The sequence below is a fragment of the Python bivittatus genome, unplaced genomic scaffold (genome assembly GCF_059951505.1).
Source record: "Python bivittatus isolate LINGU-HERP-01145 unplaced genomic scaffold, Pbiv_v1 ctg000590_np1212, whole genome shotgun sequence".
Lineage (NCBI taxonomy): Eukaryota > Metazoa > Chordata > Lepidosauria > Squamata > Pythonidae > Python > Python bivittatus.
Window position 1 is genome coordinate 31088588 of NW_028277086.1, and position 12529 is coordinate 31101116.

Genomic DNA, 12529 nt, shown 5'->3' on the forward strand with positions numbered 1-12529 from the left:
AGTCCCTTACAACCCTCTAGCAACTTCACTTCTGCCAAATTCACATGCTGCCAATAATTAGGGAACTTAACCAGTGGGAGAGTTCAGGAAATAGGACTCAAACCAAGGCTATCCTTTCCTAACAGTGATGTTGCCTATATGATGAAACATGCATTGTAACTTCATAACACCATCTCTGCCCTTTTCCATTTGTGTCACAATGTCAGACACAAATATCTGGAGGCTGGAGTTTGGATCACAATAGCGCAATGCATATCTGGTCACTTGACTACCCTTATTTCCCCCTACCCCAGATGTTGATGACTCAAACTGGGTCCTACTTCATGAGCTGCCACAGGTCTTGGAGTCACAAAAAAAAACCCTTGCCCTCCCCTACCTCACACAATAAATTTCTAATACATCCCCCCGCCCCAATTTTCAGGGCATGTTGTGTTAGTGGTTGCCATCATTGCTGTTGCTGGGTTAGAGAACTGTTTTAGAACAAATTTATCTATCTATTCATCTATCTATCTATCTATCTATCTATCTATCTATCTATCTATCATCTATCGATCTATTATCTATCTATTTTGATTTGTATGCCTGCCCATTTTGCAAATCTAGCTATTCTGGGTGGCTAAAAAAGTTAAATCCTAAAGCAAACAACTCAAAACAATAGGACGTTATAAACACTTTTGTGTGAAAGCACAATTTTTTCATTTTATATTTAACATCCTCTGCTAGCTGTGAGGCTGGAAGGTTTCAGGCAATGAATTTGCAAGCTGTTGTGCTTCACCCTAACTCTAACCTTGGTTTTAGACTGGGGAGGGGAGCCCCTATAACAGTGGAGTAAGGAAGAAGAGTAATGGCTTCCTTGAGCCCGCTGGCAGAAAGCTCAGCTGAGCAAGAGTCTCATGCAGGCTGCTACCATAGGCAAGAGAACCAGTTGCAGGTAGTGGTGGAGGTGCTGGATTAGAAACCAGGAAGCAGTGAGTTCTAGGCCTCCCTTAGGCATGGGGCTGGCTGGGTTACTTTGGACCAGTCACTTTCTCTATTATTCCCTATTATTGTGGGGCATATATGTACCTGTCTTGGGTTGTGGGATTTTTTTTTTTTTTTTGGCATTCTGTTGTTTTTATCTTTATTTATTGTTGTGGCCTGCCCAGAATCAGTTGAAGTCAGGCAGCATCCAAACTGAATAAATCAATAAATGAGGAGGGAACACTTTGTACTATACACAGCCTAGAGCTGTAAAAAGGAGGAGGAGGAGCAGGAGGACGTGGCTATAAATTTAATCAATAAAATCAAATTGGGCACTGTATGTACAGTATGTATGTCTTTCTGTGTGGATTATTATTATTTTTAACTGGGATTGTGAAACTGACTAGAAACTGGCTTGAAGGATTCAGTTTGCTGATAAAATCACCTGTCCAATTTTCCCTTAAGCCAGTTTGGTGTAGTGGACAAAGGCGCCAGACTAGAAAGTAGGAGACTGGGAGTTCTAGTCCTGCCTTAGACACAAAGCCAGCTGGCTGACCTTGGGCCAGTCTCTCTCTCTCTCTATCTCAGAGCTAGGGAAGCAGGCAATCGTAAACCACGTCTGAAAATCTTGCCACCAGGATCAAGACTGCCTTGGAGGTACAATTATCTACCTTTCTAACAGTTTTCCCAGCATAGTTAGACTACAGCAGATACTAAACAAGTATCCTGCTTTGCCCCAGGAGCTGGGAGGTATAGTGAAGCAACAGTAAAGGCAATAGTAAAATAGACTGCCCACAAGGTCCTGCACTGCATAAATAAAATAAATAAATAAACGGTACAGAGCCAGAAAAGAAAAGTGCCAATCCTCTCTGAAATTAACAGCTGTCATGGGAAAGGTCAAATCCAGAACTGATCCAGGTGTGGTGCAAAGTGTGTGTGCTCCATAAGGAGCCACTATCTAATGCTTTCACTGAAGTAGCTTTTCAAACCATTAAAACAATTGTGACTCTGCTTGGGCAGATGTTGTAAAAAATATTTTCAATTTCTGCTATATCATTCTAACCTCTTTGTTGCCAATTTCAGAAATGTACTTAATATTTAATGGGAGATTTTAGCAATGTAAATATAGGAAGAGGTTTTACCAAGGCCAGAAGTAGTGAAAACCAGACAGCTTGGTGAAAGACCAGATAATGACAAGTTTAATTGCCTGTTTTTTTAATTGGACATATTTTTAATACATACAACACATACCTGAAACGCTGCCATTGTTAACAACATATTATAAAGTCCAGCAGCTGTGAAGAACATGGTTTATATTGTTTTAAGTCAAGTTCTTTTTTTAAGTTCTTTCTTTTTTCTGTCTGTCTTTTTTTCTTTTTTACATAAAATGGGAAAAAATGTATTTTCTTCATGTAATTTCAAAGAGTATTGAGCAGTAATAGTGAGGTTGACTGATCCAGTCAACTGAGCTGGGAGCTGTACCGAATGCTACAGATCTGAATCAGGCACTATGCACTAAAAGAATACATTGGATTTGTCTGAAAGCCTTTAGGATTAGATTGACAGAAAGCTGATTTGGATCATTGAACCTGATGATGGGTTGGATGTTGAACAGCCTTCCTTTAGCCTTGTTTGCATCTTTCTAATATTATGCATTGATAAACAGATCATTAGAAAATCCACTGTAAGGTTCAGACCTATCTACTGCAAAAGAAACACAATATTTAATTAGGCTGTCATTGGTTCATTTTCAAGGAAGAAAGTATGCAAAGGTATCCATGAGAAGGGCCAAAGCATGAAAACAATGTTGTGTTGAAGTGACACAAGCTCTGCCCCTTTTGTGCCTGCATCGTGATGTTGCATGCACATGCGAAAGGGGCTGCGTGTGCATCATGAGGGTGTAACACTGCTTTCAACAGAAAAATTATACTGTTTATGTAAATAAAACAGCAAAAATAAAATACACACACACACACAAGGTGGGCATGAAGGAGCTTTGGAGAATATCAAGGTTCACAGAAACTAAAAAGCCAAATGAAGCTATAAAAAGAAAACCCCTAAGTGAAGAACATAGACCAGAACATGCCACTGAGAACTAAGAATGTTCAGGGATCATGGAATTCTTACTGTTGGGAAGAAGACTGGAATCAAAGTGGAAAACCAAGGATTAACCACCATCACCACCACACTCCCCCACACCTTTGACACAAAGGATCTAAACCTGATTGGTTTCCTTTTATATACCTCTACAGCTTTCAGAAGACTGGTGATATCAACCCCATTTTACCTTCACTGAGCAATGGATAAATTTCAGTTGGATAAGCAAATAAATAAACTTCAATTAAGTTTTAGTGGCTATGTTCCAACTACTTTTGTATAGCTGATTTATGGGATGGATTGTTAATGTGTCAAGACTGGGATAGATGATTCAGATGTACGTATTTATATCTCAAATTATTTTCACTTTATTTATTTATTTATATTTGAAAGACTTACATAGCCGCCCATCTTAAAAAACACAATTCTGGGCAGCTAACAATGGCAATAAAAACAAGCAAACAAACAAAAAGCAATAAAAGCAAAAATCTAGCGCCCCAGGCATTCTCCTCCAATGCAGCCAACACCACCATCTTATGGCCTTCCAGAAGCTAAGAGGGTGGGGGCGTGCTATGGCAAAGGCACAGTCCCTAGGTCCCACTAGATGGGGACATTGAAGGGAAGAGACCTGGGGCATGCTTACTGTATCTGATCTGGTAGAACAGGCAGATATCTACTATATGCCATTACCTATTATTCCATTTTATTATTATCAAAGATGGGCTACTGAGAAAGTAGGAAAAAATACTAAAGACATATTAGTTGAGGAGGATAAGTAAAGAGACATGAAGAATGGCTACTAAATATAACCTTCAGAAAAGCAAAGTGTAACTGTTGGACGTAGGGTGGTGACATGTCCTACTATACAGAGGACAATCCTATATGTTTGCTGTTTTTAGAACATCCTGTTTGAAAGGCTAGCCAGGAAAAAAATATAGGGCAGAGTTTAATTATAGATTTCCATCACTGAATAGACCATTTCTTCTTGCCTGTTGTTCTTCTTCTCTCTGCACTATGAAAATATGCTCTAGCATTCCACAACTTTTCCCTCCAGGATTTTGAGAATGCAGGTGGCGAAGGTGAAGAAGGAAATCCCATGAAACAAATGAATTTCCACTCTCAAAACTTTGGATTTCCTTGAAATACCACAAACAAGAACAGAAATATTGCAACATTTCTAGACATTTAGCACCTGGACAGCAGATCATGGAGGCATGCAAAAGATCAGCTGGTAAAATTTTTGTTACCGTGACAAAGTTTATTGTAGGTTTTCTGTGTGTAGATTTTACGGAAATTTTATTAAAATTTGTTTCTTCTTTTCTCATTGTTTTGAGTGATGTGTAAGTAGTACTCATCTCAGTCAAGGAATTGTGCCAGGACAGGGCATTTTTCTCCTTTTTCTCCTCATTTTTGCTTCAGGACTTATCTTTGTGTGTATTTCTTTTCCTTTTAAATCCAACAGAGGGCAGTGAAACACCGTCAGTCCTCTTGCTGTTGTTATTATTTGGTTATTATATTTTGCAACAGAAAAGTTACTATTACCATTTTATAGGGCAAAATAACTTCAAAAGTATCAAAGAACCTTATCTATGTTTTATCACCATTTGCGTTATTTAAATATTATAAAGTTTGTTCCAGAACTAGTTTCTTTGGCCACAAAAACACATTGATAATACAGAATTAAGCAATAGAGACATAGACATATAGACATTAGTGGGCTTAAGGTCACTTTATGCTATGCTAGGCTACAATATGTCTATACTGCATATTCCTTAAAATCAGTTTCTTAAAAGTCAAAGCATGAAGCTGCTCGCATTGCTTCAAGCCCTGTTTGTGTGCACACTTATTTAAGATGACCCATCATGGAACAGAGAGATTCTCATTTTCAAATGACATGCAAAAATTACAGCTGAATTTAAAAGGAACATTTGTTCAGTTTTATTGCAGAATTCCATGCTCATATACGGCAAAAGCGAGGGTGGGGAATCCACTGAAATTCTTAACAGAACATGAGTAAAGAGAAGTTTCACGAGAAAAAGAATTTTTCAGTTCTATCTTTCAGGTAGGAAGGAAAAAAGTAGTTCTACAAACTTTAACTATTATACAGGGAAAATTTAAGCAATTAGAGTGGAGTTTAAAATGCCTTTATTGTCAAAATGCTTCATGCTATCAGAATAGAAAGTGGCAGGATGCTCTTTAAAAAAAAAAAAAATCCTATTCTTCCCCACTGTTGGTTATAATAGCTTTGTTGTGCCAGTCTCACACTAGCCTCAGTGAGAGCTCCATCCTTGTGATATCCTGTTCCAAAGCTTTATACTTCCCACTGGCAATAAAAAATTAAAATAACTGCTGACTCTATTGCCTCCAACAACTTCTAGTAACATCTGATGGGCTACTAGTTCTCCACCTCTGACTTGCTGATTGCATGAAAAAAAAAATGGATTTCTTACATGGCTCTTTTTGCAATTGCTTTGCTTGTATGTTGTTTAAAATGATACATTGTTTTGGAGTATAAGAACATAAGTAGTGGTCTGAAGAGATTGTTAGGGTCAAGTACATTCTGAAATGCAAGCATATATATATATAATTAGCTGTATTAAACAATGTGATTATGGTTGATCATGTCAGCTCTTGCCTTTGAAACATAATTCTGTTTTCAATAATTGCATTATAAAGAACACAATTCAATAAGATGAAATGTAAAAGCCTGCACTTTCCACTGACCCACAGAAAAACTTAAGTTGCCTGGTATAATAATCTTATTTGTAACCACAAATGCCAGGGAATTTAGCATTAAGGCTAAAAATACAACTCTAACTCATTCTGTTGTGTTTAGGTATTCAGCAGATGAGTGCACCTAGGCAGAATGGGGTTAATTAAGGACCCACCATGCAATTTGAATATACCCACAGACACAGCATTATATGTCGCCAGGCCCATTTGTGGATAGTGCTATATTAATGACACAATATTTGCTTTAGTGGCCACCACATCTCTCTGCCAGATTAAACATTTGTAATCTGGATCCAGCCTTAATATATCCTTTCAAATGGGCAAGCCACAAAGAGCCATACAGCTACATCAACAGAGCGTCCCTCAATCTGTTAGCCTGTCAGAATTGCAGCTATGTCAGAACCAGTAATAGCAAGCACCTTCCATGAAGGTATTAATTAAAGTGCAAAAATTAAAGGACCCCTGACTCTGTACAAATCTTTGTCTACTACTTCATAGGGTTTGGGGTTTTTGTTTGTTTATTTATTTGCTTAATCAAAATTATTCACCCCAGAGTTGGCTGCAATGCAGGATCAGAAAATGAATCAGAGCATATTTCTTCTCCAACAGAAATGTTCACTAAAAGGCCTATTCTTTGCCACCATGTCTTCATACAGATGCAGCTAAACAAAATGCTTAAAAAGCCCTTTCCACGCAAAAGAGTTACGTCAACATAGTGTCAGCGATGCATCCCTGGGTCTCCGCAGGGCCCTCAAATTTTGATAGTGTTTCTGTAGTTCAGCTTATTACCTACTACTCAGAGCAAGTTTTATGAAAATAACATTTTGCACCTTTTTTGCTACAGCTGCAGAAAGAGCTCTTTCCTGTTAGTGAGAACCCTTACCTAGTCCCTCCTTCCATCCCTTTGGATCTTCTCTCTCCCTGCAGGAATCAAGGGAGCCTCGCACTTTGCAGTCATTTGTGTGGGAATATTATGTCAAGCAGAAGGTCGGCTCCTGCCCTCCCTCCTGCCCTCCCTCCCCTCCCTGTTCCCCCCCAGAAAATAAAGGCAGAGTGATAAGAAAGATGATGGTAGCAAGCCACTGACTGTGCCAATGTTTGTGTCCAAAGCTGATTGGCTGGAAGATGTGCTGATCAGCTTATAGGCAGGTCTATGCATTGCAACAATGACAGCAGTGACAATATTTGTATGTGGTGTGAGACTACCACAGAAGGTTGCAGGGGGCAGTGGAGTGAAAGTCATATTTCATAAATATGACAGGATTAATATTTTTGGGCAGTAAAAATCTAGACGATTACTAGATGGCAGCCAAGGGTATTCTCTTTGCTCCCATCTAGTGGTCACCTGTGTATTTGCAGTTTTAAGTATGGCAGCCAAAGTTTATAGGAATCAGCTGCTATTTGTTTAACATCACTGCAAACAAAAGTAGGTTGATTTGGTTTGGCTTTAACCCTAAGTTCCTGTTCTCAAATTGGAAACATGGCTTCAGCACTTCACAGTCTATCATGTCTAGCATGATAATTAACCCCTCCTGTCATGAATTGATAATAATTAATAGAAATATATTTAATTCATACTAAAGCTGTGATGCTCCCTGGTGGTGGAAATAACTTCTTATATGTGGTTAAAGTTAATTGTCCTTTCTTGGAGTGGAAAAATATTTCCCATATTGTGTGTGTACTGGCTTGTAACCAAATGTGTGCATGTGTAGACATCCAGCCGTCCAGTAGTGCTTTCCCATCTGTTTCTCCTCACAACAGTCTCCTGCATCTCCCAAGAAAGTTTCTCTAGAGGATGGGAATTCTTGGAGAAAGCCTGGTATGATGTAGTACCCTATAATTGCCTGCTGTGTTAGGAATGTTTAAAATATTGGCTATTTGAACATTCTAATGCAATTGATTTGATTGGAATGGATTGAAATCTATTTGATTTACTACAAATCAAATACTGCAATGCAGTTTTGCGCTATCATTCATTTGATGGTATAGAATTTGAAATAAACATATTCACAAGTGCATGTGTATTTAAAATACACATTGGGGAAATAGATTTTCAAGCTGATTTTCAAAACTTGCAGATGAATATAGAACAGGATGGAATTATGAATGAAGGCTTATAAGAATGACATAGACTAAAATGTCTGATTCAGCACATTTCAGTGCTGGGCAAAAGAATTAGCAAGACTTGTCTGAAGCCACTTTCCTGAACAGAAGCTTCATTCTCACACTTGACTTCTGTTCAGTTTTTACTAACTTTTCCTGTTACATTTTCCCACGCCACATTACTTGGGTCTTTTACAACCTTCACAAAAGTGATTGCTGGCACTTCATTGAAAAGCAAGAACAGGAAAGTTCTGTTGCATAGTCCATTGTCAAAATGATGATCTATCTGGGTTTAGCCTTGGTCATCTTGTAGGCTGTGCTGCATCTTTTCTAACTAACAAAGTTTGTTAATTTAAATCCTACATTTTTGGCTTCATGGATCTTCACTTAATGGTCCCGCAGTGTTAAGTCTTATTCCATAGACTGTAAAAAATGTTTATGATAATACTAGATAGTTATTCAAAAGCGTACTGTATTTTCATATGTACATTATATTTCTCATCTCCCTTGGGGCCAGACATGTCTAGGCTGGTGCTTGATCATAGTTAAGCTTGATGAAGGCTAACGCTCATTTCAGATAAGACTCTACAGGAGGGCAGCAGTGTTAGTCTATGGTGGCAAAAAGTGAGGAATCTAGTAGCACCTTTTCTGACTAACAAAGTTTGTTAATTTAAATCCTACATCTATCTAGCCAATCTATGCATCTGATTAAATGAGTTGTAGCTCATGAAAACCTATGTCTTTTAATAAAATGTGCTTGTCAGAAAAGATGTTACCAGACTCCTGATTTCAAGCTAAGGCAGAATCAGTAGATTTAGAGTCTGGATTAATGGAATTCAACCTGTTTTATATGTCCAAGGCTTCCTCTGAATGATTAGATTCACAGCTTGCTGGTGTTCCAGAATAATTCCATCTGCACCAATGTATTTGGTTGTACATGGGCTCCCTTTGGAGACAATCAAAAATGCAGTTGGCACAAAATATGCTAATAGAAGTTTCAGTTGAGAAATTATGCTAGTTCTCTTTCAGCTGCACCAGCTCCAAGTTAATTTCCAAGTCTATTCGAAGCATTGATCTTGAGTAATTTGTACCAATGGAACACCTTTATCCATAAGTGCCCACAAGTTCCCTAAGACAGGTATGCTAGTCATCTGCTGAGTGTTGCTTCACTCTGAATCTCAAGTGAACACAATCTATTATGTAGAAGCTCTTCTCTTTTGTGCTCTCATGAAACACTTTCCCAAGTGTTATTAATCTGATGCAGAGTTCCGGGTACTCCAACAAATGTATTATTTGGTCCCTTTGATCTTGCCTAATAAATGTATTGCCCTAATGTAGATTCTAAAAATGTTTAAAGTTGCTTAGATGATACAACCTGTGTGTCCTTGCTTGCTTGGATTTTTGCTACAAGTACACACCCTAAGACTCTAGATACTAGCTGTGTTAACTAAGATAGTACTTTTTGTTTGGATATAGTTAGATTTACCTTTTTTCTCAAAGTATCATCTGTCATGAATGTACTACACAGTAAAGAATTGACTTAATTTCAGCTTGTTAATTCATATGAAGACTATTCAAGTACATGGAGTACTTTCCTAATAACAACTGTTTCTATTTAACTAATGAATAGAAGCAACCATTTATAGTTGGATTGTGAAATCTTAAAAGAGGGGACTGGTCTGTATGATCAGAAAACTGTCTTCCCTCAGCTGTTTTTCACAGTGAGAGCATTACCATCAGTAATGAATATTTGATCATTATTGTGTTGGCTTCTTTCAAAATTATGTCATCTATATGAAAACAAATAATAATATACTGGAGTTCTTCAGTATGATTATATGCAGTCAAGCAAATGATAACAATTCTAAAACAAGCAGAATTTTTTTTTCAACTTAGATTTATTACTTTGGGAGGAAAGGTCAAATTCCCAGCAAGTCAGTACTATGCTGGCTTTCGTCAGTGGGTCCTAATGCACTTGTAGCTTGAGCTGCTGAGAAGTATCAAGGAAAAAACTGACGAAAAAACTGAGGATTATTCAGTTTCTTATTAGCATTAGTATTGCTAGAACTTGCCAGAATTACTTACTTATGAAGAAAAATATTACTCTATATATTTATTTCTAAGACTAATTTCTCCTTTTACCAAATAGCTTTTAAGATGTCATACAACAGTGGAATCAAGAAAATCAATAAAAATCAAATAAATATCACACAAAATAGTCAATTAAAAATAATTTAAAGTAGTATTGAAATAAAAGTAGCAGAAGTGAACACAAACTTCAAGAGAAAATCAAAATCATGTCATAGAAATAAAATTACTTTGAAACATAACATAGGAACCATAATTATCAACGGACAAAGAGACATGGAAAAATAAAAAGTCTTTGCCAGGCTCCCAAAAGATAACAAAGTAGACATCAGCCCAATCTTTCTAGAGAAGGGATAATGGGAGATGGAGCTTCTATTAAAAAGATGACTCTCAAGTAAACTCTATTCATGATAAGTGAAGGGACCCAAGACATCAGGCTTATTCAGAAAGATTAGGGAGAAAACTGAGCAGAAGCAAAATATTTCAACATGGACTGAATTTCAGTGTGATCCTCCAAAAACTTTCTTTTACTAATGCACGTGCTACAAGATACAACAGGACCAGGAAAGTTGAAGGGGAGGGAAAGAAGGAATAGAGAATTGTTTTATGATAGAAAGCTTTAGTTTCACGTCACAATAATTTTTATCTCTCAATCACTCCAGGATGAATGTTGGAATAATACATTGCAATACTTTTCTAAAATGCAATGTTTTTTGTTAGCTTTTGGCCCCAAATGTTGAAACATTAAAATAATTTTATGGCACCTGTGGTATTGGGGAGGATGTAAGATTAGGCATTTGCTTGGGAAATGCTGGGTGTTCCTATCCATCTCCTCACCTGGATTTCCCAACACAGTAGCCATGGTTACTTCCCTCACAACTCTTTTGAGAATTAGAAAGCAGTGTGCTAGGCCAACTGTAATATACAACTTCCTCTCAGTGTTCCACCAACTAAAAAAAGTTTGAGATCCCTTCTATAGGGCTTATATATAGGGATATCAAAGTATATCTTATAAGTTTATTGCAATTGAGCAGAAAACAAAACAAAATAAAATCCTAGTCCTTCTCATTCTGCCAAAGAGGGGAAAATATATCACTGGTTGATCACTAATTATAGGTAATTAAAAGTATAAAGAGTTTCTGAATCCAAATCCTATTTAGGCATAGTGTCAAAAGTGAGCCTTTGAATAATGTGAGATGAATTAATTGTTTTTTGAAATAATGCATATCATAAAACTCTAATACATTCTTTTGGCAAAGATTTTGCTGCTTGAAACATGAGAGGACCAGTGCTGTGAGTATACCCTGGGGCATTGTGTAGTCTGTCTTAGGTCACTTATCTCCTATGCTTCTAGCACATATTTCCACTATGTTTCTACATGGCAGGATGACTGTGGACTTTAGTAGTACCATCTAGACAATAGCATCAGTATTCAAAGACCTAGCCCCATTCTCCATGCTTTAACAGTGCAAGCTTCTATTCTCTGGTTGTTGCTCTGCAACTTTATTCCTTTTTTTTTTAACTAGATAACTACTGCTTCTTAATTTTCTTATCCTGTTTACTGTTCTACAGTCTTAGTTACATACATGTCTCTGTATTCTGATTTTTTGCCCCTCCTCTGTATCATAACATCCTTCTCTTGGGAACCACATCCCTTTGACCTTTTTGGTGACAGCAGATCCCTTTTTAGGTCCTAGATATTGATGACCCTAAAGAAGCTGCATAGTATTATTTGGAAAATTCACCTCAGCCTAGGTCACCAATAGACTTCTGTAACTGCAAATTAAATGGAAGATATAGGAAAGGGTTACTGGAAACTATTTTATATTTTACTCTGTAATTTTGTTTAAAAAAATACATAGTTGCAGTCACAAAGTGATATTATGATGCAAAATTTGGGGGCATTGTTTCATGGTCCCATGAAATCAAAGCCATATTGCACTTGAATAAAAATGAAGGCCCTTAACTCCAGAGTCAAACAGCTACCAAACTGAATTATTGCTGGCATGCCATTAGAGAAGTGTGAACATGCAGAAGTATCCCATACAGATAGAATAGCCAAACTTCTTAGGAATCTAATGGCATATGACAAAGTTCATTTTGGGGGTATATTGGTTTTGAAATATTTTGAGAAGAATTATGGCTGGTTCATCCTGCTCCATAGTAGTTTTTTCACAAGACAACATGGGCAACATTTAGTGTCTTTTGGTTTTTTACACATAAAAAGTTGGAATTCTTTTTCCTGATTGTGGCTGCTAAAAAGATGCAGGAATAACCACCAGCCAATAAAATTGCAGACTGGCCTTTTCATAAAATCAGATTTTTTTATCCAGAAACTACTCATACCAAAATTGTCTGTGGAGTGATTAACTGATCACTCCTATTCGTTCATTTATTTACAAATCAGTTTATAAAAGCTGGTATAAAAATATGGTTTCAAAAGGACATTGATTATATCAAACACATCTGATTCACATCATGTACATTCCAAAAAAGTTTTTTTAAAGGAGTCAAGATCATGCACGCATACTAATTTTTGCATATAGAA